Raw genomic sequence first — 12145 nt, forward strand, 5'->3', positions numbered from 1 at the left:
AACGTAGGTCTTTCATAAATGCACCTCTGCTCTCTGGGTTCCACTGCTCTAGACCAGGGCATCCCCATTCTTGCACCCACCCACGGCCGGGAGGGCCAAGGCTCTGTGCTGTATATTTAAGTTTAGGGGCCAGACTCTTGGGCACATAGGTAAATAAATACTCTGTCTGCATAAAAAATGAATAAATAAATAGATGCCAAGTGGCTTAAGGTAGTCTTCCAAAAAGGTGGGGGATGTCTGTATCTTGCTGAAATACGGCACCTCTGAAATATTGAGCACCTCTGAAATATTGAAATTTTAGAAATTCAAACCCTTGTTCAAATGCACCACTTTGAATTACTACTTCAAGAAATTGAGCAGTAAGTAGTTTTGAATGAGCCTCTCCCATTAAGGTGTTTGTGTGTATAGATTTTTAAGTATCAGGTTTCTTAAAATGAGCCATTCCTTCACTATTTATCTACTTCAACAAATCTTACAAAATGATGATACGGCTGACCATTGAACAGCGTGGGGCTTAGGGGAGCTGAGCCCCTGCACAGTTGAAAATCTGAGGGTAACTTTTGACTCCCTAAAAACTTAACTACTAGTAGCCTATTGTTGACGAGAAGCCTACTGATAATGTAAACAGTTGATCAACACATAAAAGCATAAGCAATTACTAAATAAGGTCTCTGAGTTTCTCTACATGTTCATGAATGTAAGAGGCATTCATTTCATATCTTTAGATTTGCCTCTAACATATGAGCCAGTAGAAAGCACTCTGGAATTAAAAGTCAATTGTCTTCACTATTAATGATTGGGAGGTGTCTTAGTCAACTTGGGGTGTTATAACAAAACATCACAGATTGGTGGCTTAAACAACAGAAATTTATTTTTTCACTGGGGCTGAGGACTTTAAGATCAAGGTCCTGGCTGCTTCGGCCCCTGGGAGGGCTCTTTTTCTGGTCTGCAAATAGCTCTTTTCACTGTGTCCTCCCATGGCAGAGAGAGGGGAGGGGACAGTGTTCTGGTGTCTCTTCCTCTTCTTCTAAGGGCACTAGCCCTATCAGATTAGGGCCCCCCATCCCTATGAAGTCATCTAACCATATCACCTCCTCACAGGTCCCTTTCTCTAAATACATTCACACCACGGGTTAAGGCTTCAGCATATGAGTTTGGGGGTAGGGGACACAAATATTTGGTCCATAACTATAGTTTAATCCAAAAATTTCATCTTTCATGAATCATTCATTCAAGTGCTCAGGCCAAACACCCAGGAAACGTTATTAATTCTTCTCTTTCCCTTTCACCTTCCACGTCCAATCTAGTAGCAACTCCTACTGGCTTCATATTAAATTATATCCCAGTTCCTATCACTAACCAACACCTGTGTTTCAATCACTATGGTCTAAGCTACCATCTTTTCTCACTGGACCTGATGACCTGAAGATGAATTTAATAACAAGTCAAATCATGTCACTCCTCTGCTTTCAACTCTGCAATGACTTTCCATCCACTTGGAAGAAGATCCATACTTCTTTCCAGGTGGTCTTCAGGGTGCTACATGATTTGCCCACTCCCGCCACACACACACCGACTGCTTCATCTCCAACTATTCACCCTGTATTTATGTTTACTTAAAGACATCATACTTATTCTAGCTCCAGAGCCTTTGTAATTGCTCTTATTCTCCAAGAAACAGTTATCTTCTAGATTTTTCTAAGCTGGCTCCTTTTCCTTACTGAAGAAATCATTCCAATGGTGCGTTTTCAGAGCAGACTTCCTTGATCCTATTTAATTGCACCCTCCTTCCCTAACCCTGCCCCTTATCCTGCTTTATTTTCTTCCTAGGACTTATGAGAATCTGAAATTAAGTCTTTTGCCACTTATTAGTATTGGTGCCCCACCAGAATGTAAACCCCTTGAAGTCACAGGCTCATCTCTCTTTTCCACAGTGGAGTCTCCTGTGTCCAGAATGGAGCGTGCTGTATAGGACGCTATGGTAGGCTGAATGACTACCCCCCCACCCCCTTCAACATGTTCACATCCTTATTCCTGGAATCTGTGCATGTGTTACCTTGAATGGCAGACGGACTTTACAGATGTGGTTAAATTAAGGATCTTAAAATGGGAAGGTTATTCTGGATTATCTGTTGTGGGTCCAAAATGTAATCATGAGTTTTTATAAGAGAAAGGTAACAAGGCCAATAGAGGAGAAGGTTGATGTGGTGGCAAAAGCAGAGATTGGAATGATGTGGCCAGGAACTAAAGAATGCTGGCAGCTTCCAGAAGCTGGAAGAGTCAGGGAAATGGATCCTCTCCTGGAGCCTGCAGAAGGAAGCATCTGGCTGACACCTTGATTTTAGCCCCTTGAGACCCATTTTGAACTTTTAACTTCCAGAACTGTAAGAGAATAAATTTGTGTTGTTTTAAACCACTAAATGTGTAGTAATTTGTTACAGCAGCTGTAGGAAATGGATATAGATGCGTTTAATAGGTATTTGCTTCAAGAGTCAATTCCTTGCAGACATGATTGAGAGCACAAGCTGTAAACGAATACTCTTTCTGTTCATATCTAATCTCTTAGATTAATGGGTGCATGTAAAGCACTTTATACAATCACTCAATAAATGGAAACTGTCGTATTATTATTGTTTTTGGTCCAAAGAGAAACCCTAGCCTTAGGCTCCTTAACCCACTTCATGTTAAAATCACTTGAAGAAGTTTAAAATGCTTGTGCTTTATCTCCCAAAGGCAGGCCAGCTACATAATTTGCAGGACCACTTATTCATACATTATTAAGAATTTCAAAACAGCAGCAGCATGACATTTAAAGATTTTTATTTATTTCAGAAAGAGAGTGAGTGTGCAAACGGGGGGAGGGCAGAAGAGGAGGAGGAGGGACAAGCAGACTCAGCACTGAGCACAGAGCTGCTCTTGGTGCTCGATCTCAGGACCTGAGCAGAAACCAAGAGTCAGGCGCTCCACCCAGGCACCCCAACAAGGTGACATTTAAACTGAGCTTTGGGCCCTCCTAAGCATGGGGCCCTGTACGACTGTACAAGATGGATCCCCATGGAGCCCACCTTGTACGAAGACTGAAAGAATTTATCTAGGGCAGTGTTCTGTTGTCTGTAGTATTGAAAAGCCAAATCATTCTAGTATAAACCCACAGTTGAGAGCCTCTGATATAGTCCAACAATGTCATTTAGTAAATCAAGCATGCTGGGGCCCATGTCCAGAACATCACTAAAACAACCTCTTGATAAGACAAAGTTGAGTCCATTGCTTACTCTGGTAAGGCAGAGCACTACCTCAGCAGATTCTTAGTGACATCTCGGTGGGGGAAGGATAAACTTGAGCTATTAATTCAAATTTGGAAGTCCTGTTTAAGGTAGTTTTTTCTCATGAGTGAAGGCAGGCTTGGTTGGAACTGGGTAAGAATCAGAATACAGTAGTTCAGGGTCAGTGAACACAGTAAGCCAAAAAGACTTGTAATGTACCATCTGATACCTTCTACTGAAAAGTCTGATGGGCCTTTTAGAAAGTTTCTGGAAATAGCATAAAGTTATTTGTAACTTCTAACTTCCTGTGCAAGTGTTTCCAGGAGTAGTAAAGTTAAATTGATGAAGACAATAGAATAATCGTCATATTAATGTAGACAATAAACTGTGTAGTCTGAATCCTCACCCAAAAGTGTTAAATGATTTGCATAATATCACATAAGGAGTGAGTCGAAGCTAGAACTTAAAGGTTCTGATTCCACAGATAGTGCTCATACCACTTTTTTTTTTTTAAAGATTTTATTCATTTATTTGACAGAGAGAGAGAGAGAACAAGTAGGCAGAGAGGCAGGCAGAGGGAGAGGGAGAAGCAGGCTTCCCGCTGAGCAGGGAGCCCGATGCGGGGCTCGATTCCAGGACCTCGGGATCATGACCTGAGCCAAAGGCAGCGGCTTAACCGACTGAGCCACCCAGGCGCTCTGCTCATACCACTTTTTTACCGGCTGCTTCTACAGAACACATGGGAGGTACAATCATTTAATTAAAACCTCCCGAGTTACACTCAGAATTCTCACAAAACATATTTCAAAGACAGTATCTGCTATAATAGGTATTAAATGTCTGGGAAAACTGTAAAATAATAACTTCCAATTAGGTTTTATTTTTTTAAAAGATTTATTTATTTTGAGAGAGAGTGAGAGAACAAGTGGGCAGGACAGAGGAAGAGGGAAAAGGAGAGAATCTCAAGTCGACTCCATGCTGAGTGCACAGCCTGAGATGGGCTCGATCTAATGACCCTGAAATCACGACGCTGAGATCAATCATGACCTGAGCTGAAACCAGGAGTTGGACGCTTAACCAACTGCATCACCCTGGCAGGTGCCCCCTACAATTAGGTTTTATAACAGAAAAGCCTGAAGTATTAACTTTTCGTCATTAAGAAGATAATATTTTTAAATTTAAAGGTAAATTATGAGAATGATTTTTGAGGATTTTGACATTGTTATGCACATATGAAATGTATCTGTAAATCTCCTAGTTAAGTGTGTATCAGGGAATACTGAGTTGGTTCAGGAATCAGATTTGAGAAGGTACTATTTCATGGCTGTTACTGTAAATGGAAATATATCCCGGTCTTTTAGTCTAATTGCCTTCCTTTTCTTCATATGATGAAGTGATGTATGTTTTAGTAGCTTTTATGAGAAATCCCCATCTTCCCATGATCATCGAGTTAGGTCAATAATAGAAGTCTGTTGAATTTTACCTAAATTAGAGAAGTTTTTGCAAGCTTTCACAATAAATTCTAATTTCCTGTTGGGGTTATTTTTCTAAAAGAAAACTAATTAATAATACTTCCTTTGATGGAGAGCCTGTTTCCTTGAGTTGACAATGGTGTCATGCTGAGAACTATGTAGCCCTCTGGAGAGGTTTTTACATATAAAATTAAATTGCATACAGAAAAACAAACAAACAAACATTAGCATTGCACACTCTTTGCTGGGAAATTATGATGGTGACAGGGAGGGAAGGAGAGAGGCAGAGGCAAATTTTTTCCCACACTTGAGGTAGCAAATACGAGATTCTCTTTTTCTACAGCCTAATTTACTTCTGAGCAAATGAAAAGAACTGAATTGAATTACTACCACTAACTTGGAACTCATTAAAACATCTTTCACTGGAAGTGAAAATTGCTATAAGTAAATGTTGGGAAAGAAAGAACAATTGTTTTATTTCTAGTTTTACATTGAAGACTCAAAGTGTCAAACTCAGAGAGAAAAAAGGGGGGGTGGGGGGAGGTGGGGGGTGAAAATACGGTCCATAGAGGAAACAAATTATGTCAGCTGTAATTTATTATTATCTCATTGTAATGTGACAGGGACAACGTATTAATTTATGAGTATTTGATGATTTCCCCTCAGCAAGGAACAGCTTAGCTATATCCCATTTCTTCCTTTGTCTTATTCCTTCCCCCTAGACTTTATTATACAAATTCAAAGCAGTCAGGTGAAGAGAGGGGCCAAAGGAAAATAAGAGATAAAAAGAGAAAAAAATGAGATTTGTGAAAAGTGAAAAAAAAAAAGAGACATGGAAGGAAAAGGGAAAGAGGAGTTAAAAAACAAGAGTTTATATAAAAGGAGTCCAGGGCGAGGTTGTGGGGAAGAGAACGAGCAAAGGGGTAGAAGGTGAAGAGTAGTCAAAACAAAGAGATGGAGTGGGGTTTTTAAAAAATATTATGGATAATGAATTGGACTCTCCTTAGTATTTTTCCAGAGATAGAATTATTTATGTTTCTGGTTCCTGGGCTGTGTTGTGTTGGCTGGAAAGACTGAACCATGTAGAGTCACTAAATTTAGCTGTGTTACATTTTTGGAGTGAATCTCCAAGTCTTTGGATTTTGTGATGTGCTATCCAACTGCACCTTGATTTAAATTGTCACCTGAGTCAATGGTGCATTTTGGTATGAAAGCCAGACTCTTGGAACAATGAAATAAAGGAGAGGGACCTGAAGAGTGGGTTTTTGAAGTAACTCCAGAGAGCACAGCAATGTGGTTGAGGCTTTGCTGAAATGAAAACTGCAATTGGGAGGGGAAGAAGGGATAATAGCTCCAGTTTGGAAATCAGATTTGTGAAGCAAATATAATGAATTAAATTGAAATTGTCTTAAAACAAAACAAAAACAAACAAACAAAAAACTTCCCTTATGAAATTGCAAACTGGACTTTGGTTTTAAGACAGATTCAATGGACATCTAACTTCTTAAGAAATTATATTCCTTTCTCAATAGAAAAAGAAGGCCTGCTTCAGTCCTGCTTGGAGCTGTCAAAACCTGCCCTGCTCCACTGGTGGTGAAGATTCATCTCCCCAGGGGGATCTGGCTGCTGCCATGGAAGTTTGGAACAAATGGAAGAGAATAATAGCTCCCAGAAACTTGAGAAATTTATGGGAAATGCCATGCCAAGAAAGGGCCAAATAAAAAACCATGAGTTGATTTGATCATCCACCAAAATGATACAAAGATGCACAGACACAAAAATAGAGATGCTAGCATCTACCATCCTCCGCCAGGGATGATTTACAAAGTCAAAGCTTAAAAAAGCCACCATTAATGTTATGGATGGTTTTGAAAGGATGTGCCCATTAGAAGTAAGTGGCTGGAAGAATTCCTAAAGTGGAATTATGGAATGATGGAATGAGGCTTGGCAAATCTACTGGTTGGAGCAAGTAGGTGAGTGAGCTATGGTTTGCTGGGTTTTAATCCCAAAGCAAGAGCCTCATGAATTCTCACTACTGGTGAAGCAGACCTAGGTGGAGGAGGATAAAGAATGAATTGTAATGGCCTTCAGGATCACCTAATGGGGCTGGCACGAGAAGTGTTGAGCAGATATAGGAAACTAGAAGTTATAGCAAGGATACTCCATTTTATTCAATTCTTCCCAGGTTTGAGCTAAATAGGTTCCAAATCCTAATCAGGGACCTTGAGAGACAGCTCTTCTTGCAGATTGGGCACCAAACTGCAAGTAGGTTTCCTATGGTGAAAGGAGATTTGAAAGGACCCAGCAAGGGTGAGTCCATGTAGGGATCACTCTTAGCCTGCCTGGTCAAACTCAGAGGACTGGACATAGCCAATATTTGCTTCTGTTGTGAAACATCTCATGGTAGTCTCTACCTCAAGGTGTCTATTAGATGAATAATGTTTCATTATATGAGAAAGGGGAACTGGAGGAGAGGAGGGGAGATTCTCAGGGCTGTTAAATACTACATCTGACATGTTGGCCATCAGGGAGTTTTCCCATTCTCTGCCTCCAATGTTTGTGGAAAGGACAATGATTAGTTTTGGCAGAGGCAGCTGAACCTGACAGTTCCTCCTGTCAGAGATACCTGACAGGGATTTTGGTCTGCCCAGAATAAACTAGAGAAGTTGAGGGCAACAGATGGAAAGTGTAATAGGCACATAGGCACAATTTCTTTTGACACATGGGCATTCATGGCCTCCTTCCCACCTCTCCTCCCAATCAAGGAGAATTCTGGCAATGTCATTTTGGTATTTATTACTTTCCTAGAGGTCTGTGGCCTAACTGTGCAGTGAAAGAAACTTGTGAGCCAAGATGGGTTAACTGTATTGGAAAGGATCTGTGGAGGAAGGGTCCTACTCCAGAAAGGGCAAGAATGGAGAGGTAGTAGGTAAGAGGAAAATGGAGAGGGAAAGGCAGCAATTAATGTCCACATTTCAGAGATACCATGGATAATTTTTCAGGCATATATTAAGAATAAAACAGGCAGGTAGTGCTGGCTTGGGGAAGGGATTGCTTTGGGGCCTAAAAGAGGCAGATAGTGAAAGGAATATAAGGAAATCAATGTTTATTCTTTATTGCTCGATGATGGTCTTTTGGATGCAACAACCCACAAAGACAAGGCTATATAAGCCCAGGATTTATTTAAACTATGGAATCCCACCTTGCAGCAAAGTAAAAGAGGCAAGAGAACTCACCAGTTAAGAACTCAATCATTACCAAATTACTTCCCCCCAGCATTAGCACTTGCTTCCAGGTTCACCTCTTCCTGTTTTCAGGAGCTGGGCAGATCATAGCTGAGCTGTGGGGCCTGCCTATTCCTGGTTCATCCTGATTTCTAGTGTGAGTTCTTTCAGAGATCCAACCCAAACAAGGAGTTTCATAGGCCCTCCCACCCTCAGACAATCCCTGTTCCCTCAGCCAGCCAAAGTTGTCAAAAGCAACACTCAGCCTCTCAGCACACTCTCTACCTCTGCCCCTAGAAACAGCAAATGCCCCCAGAAAAGCAGCCCTGAACACCAGCATGGCATTTCTACCTTTCCATCTCCCCTAGAGTCTGGCCTGGTAATCTTTCATGGTCTTGTAAACGCTGATGCCTTCAAGCACTCTGTGTGTATGTGTGTGTGTGTGTGGTGTCTAAAATTTATAATATATTAATATCTTAACATACACACACACATATATATAAATATATAATAAATATATATTTTAGAGTAGCTTTTCTAGTTGTCCTATTTAGGAGGGTTGGTTAAAATTGTCTAGAATTTCATTAATGGATGTGGAAGTCCCTTACCACCCCACTATAAAGATGAGGTACAGAGAAGTTAGGTAACTTGCTCAAGTTCACACCACTGGCAAAAGTTCAAGCATCTGCTCCCTACAAGGGTGACATACATTGCTTGCTGGTGATATGAGAACAAATCTTGGAAAATCCTGAGGAATAAATTTCTAACATTCACTTCAGTAGTTCTACCAAAGGTTATGAGAAAGTAGTTCTGGGAATGCCTCATAAGCAGAAGATTCAAAGGGCCAGCCAAAACTGGAAACACTCTATATGGATAAACGATGTGTTACATATTCATATGAGATACTATATGTCAGTAAAAAGGATTGAACTACTGATACATGTGGCACAGATGAACCTAAAACACATTATTCTTTTTTTAAAGATTTTATTTATTTTAGAGAAAGAGAATGAGAGGGCAGGGGGGGGCAGAGAGGGAGAGGGAGAGAGAATCCCAAGCAGACTTAGCGCTGAGTGCAGAGCCAGACACAGGGCTCGATCTCACAACCCTGAGATCATGGCCTGAGCCAAAACCAGGAATCAGAGGCTTAACTGATTGAGCCAGCCATGTGCCCCTAAAATACATTATTCTGAGGGAAAAAAGTGCCTTATTCTTATGTGTTTTATGTTCTTTCTTTTATTTTTTTTTAATCATTTTTAAAAGTTTAAAGTTTTTATCTGATATGATTTCAAGGATTAGGGCAAATCTAATTCTGCTGATTAATAGTTTCCTAGTGTAATTTGTAATTTTGGATTGTGAGATCATCTTCAGCAGGCTTTATCTATGAGAATCTGACGGACAGGTTGAGGGTGTTTCCAAGAGCACTTAGTTTAGTGCCTGCTTCTGCTAGTATGCCCCCTTCCCCCATTAGCCTTTTTATTAGAATCTCTTGGTTTGGAGACTTTTGAGACTATGAAACTAGTGTAAATTCAAACTTCGATATGTAAACATTAGGCCCGTGGTTATGCTTTCTCAGACAAGTCTAGTTTGGAACACATAGACCAGGTTGAGACAGATAAGCTTCACAGCAGTTTCCCTGTGCTAATGAGCAGATTGTTTTTTCCACTGAGGATGTAGCTGGGAAGTTTACTCAGTTTCAGTTCCAACTTCCAGCCTTGCTATAGTCAAGACCTTATATCCTAGACCTATGGGGCCAGTAAAGTCCACGCCCTGCGGTTACATAGGGCAAAGGCTCTCCCCCATCACCACTGTCACCCCCCCCCAGGCAGTCCCGCTACCACGTCACTTCATTTACCTCATGGCTTTGGATCCCCGTGAACTCTTTCTTTTGCGGTCAGCTCTGCCTTTAAAAAGAGGTCAGTTATATTTCAGCCAACATTTCGAATTTTTATAGTGGGCGGGTTTTCAAATTTTCTGTTCTACAACACTGCTTGTCAAATAAGTCTTAGAAATGCTAAACTCCTTGGAGAGTCACATCATCAGCCTGGTAAAGGACAACAACTTAACCCTTTTTGGAACAATGTACACTAAGATCTCTCTTGATACGGGTTTGCTCCTATCACTACTTTGTTTGCAGATTATGAATGAGGCAGTTCTCCCCACTCAAGAATAGTGATGGGCTTCACTGTTTCTTGAGGCCACTACTTTAGCCTGTCACTGGGATTGTGTTATACTCAGGACAAGGGGCCTGTCTTTGTAGCATAAGAGCAGAACTGCCATTTTAAAACAAATGCCAATACCATCCATATATATTAAAAAGATAGAAGAGAAAGTATTGGTGGCGGGGCACAAGTGGCTCATTCAGTTGAGTGTCCAGCTCTTGGTTTCAGCTCAGGTTATGATCTCAGGGTCCTGGAATCGAGCCCCGTATCAGGCTCCCTGCTCGGTGGGGAGCCTGTTTGAGGATTTTCTCCCTCTGTCCCTCCCCCAACTCCCTCTCTCACTCTCTAAAAAAAATAAATAAACCTAAGGGAAAAAAGTCACCTATTCCATGCCATTTTTTTTATTTTATTTTTTTAAAGATTTTATTTATTTATTTGAGACAGAGAGAATGAGAGAGAGAGAGAGAGCACATGAGAGGGGGGAGGGTCAGAGGGAGAAGCAGACTCCCTGCTCGGTGGGGAGCCTGTTTGAGGATTTTCTCCCTCTGTCCCTCCCCCAACTCCCTCTCTCACTCTCTAAAAAAAATAAATAAACCTAAGGGAAAAAAGTCACCTATTCCATGCCATTTAATAGGACAATTTTCGCTGCTCCTGGTGACGTCAAAGCAGGAGCGGTGCTGTCCAGCCGGGTGCTTTCTAGGCAGACAGGCCCAGTCCCGCGCCTGCGCTCCGTGGCCCCAGCAGTTTCCTTTGGAGTGACGAGGATGTGCCTGGGCTGCAGGGTTTTTTTTTTTCCTTCTCAAGACGATTTCCATAGTAATCTGGTCAAGTGGCTCAATCTGATTTCGAGGGAAGGAAAGATGGCGGAGGAGTAGGGGACCCTATTTCAACCGGTCCCCGGAATTGAGCTGGGTATCTACCAGACCACTCTGAGCACCCACGAAACCAGCCTGAGATGTAAGAAGATCTGGATCTCTACAAACAGAATATCGCAGGTGGTTGGTTTTGAGGTACAAAGTGGGGAGCCGTGATTCCGAGGGCAGATATCGGAGGATAAATGACAGTGGGAGGGTGCCTGGCCATGTCACTCACCGCCGGTGAGTGACAGCCTCGTGCACTGTGGACAGGCACAGACTCGCAGACCGGTAGCAGCAGGGAAAGGACTCTAGGGCAGCCCCCAGGGTGGAAACCTGGAGCGGTGGGGTCATGGGTGAACTGCAGCCCCCGGGGTGGAAACCCTGAGCGGCAGGGTCACGTGGGCGAACTGGGAGCGGCTGGCAGTTTTAGAAGCACACAGGGCAGAGATGTGCCCCGACCTGGAGGCAGGACTGGGAGTGCTGCGGAGGGGCGCACAACCCAGGACGCTGCAGTTTATAGCAGCATGGACAGAAACGGAGACAGTGTGGCCTGCAGAGCTCACTGAAGAACAGATTGCGGTCTCTCTGCTCTGAGGCAGAGGGTTGGAAATGGTCTCTTCTGCTCTGACTCGCAGAAGAGATACGGGAAGCCACCAGGGAAAGACGCCAGAGAACAAAAGCCCCAAGGACTGATTCCTGCTGACCCCATCCCCCACCACAGGGGGGCAGGGCAACTCCACCCAAACAGGGTTGCCTGAGTAACAGCACGGCAGGCCCCTCACCCAGAAGACAGGCTGGGAAAACAAGAGGCCAGCAACCCTAAGGTCCCAAGAAAACTGGTGCATCTTGCTTGGGTTCTGGTCAATAATTTGGACTCTATACATTCCCTCAAACACCCATCAACAGAATGAGTAGGAGGAGGAACCCCCAAAATAGAAAAGACTCAGAGATTATGACTTATGCTGCAGATTTACAAATGGATGCAGATATAACCAAGATGTCGGAGACGGAATTCAGGCTAGCAATTGTGAAGACAATGGCTAGAATGGAGAAATCAATTAATGGCAACATAGAGTCTCTAAGGGCAGAAATGAAAGTTGAATTGGCAGAATTTAAAAATGCTATCAATGAGATCCAATTTAATCTAGATAATCTAACAGCTAGGGT

Source organism: Leptonychotes weddellii, chromosome 10 (assembly GCF_054177405.1).
Source record: "Leptonychotes weddellii isolate Sample4059 chromosome 10, ASM5417740v2, whole genome shotgun sequence".
NCBI lineage: Eukaryota > Metazoa > Chordata > Mammalia > Carnivora > Phocidae > Leptonychotes > Leptonychotes weddellii.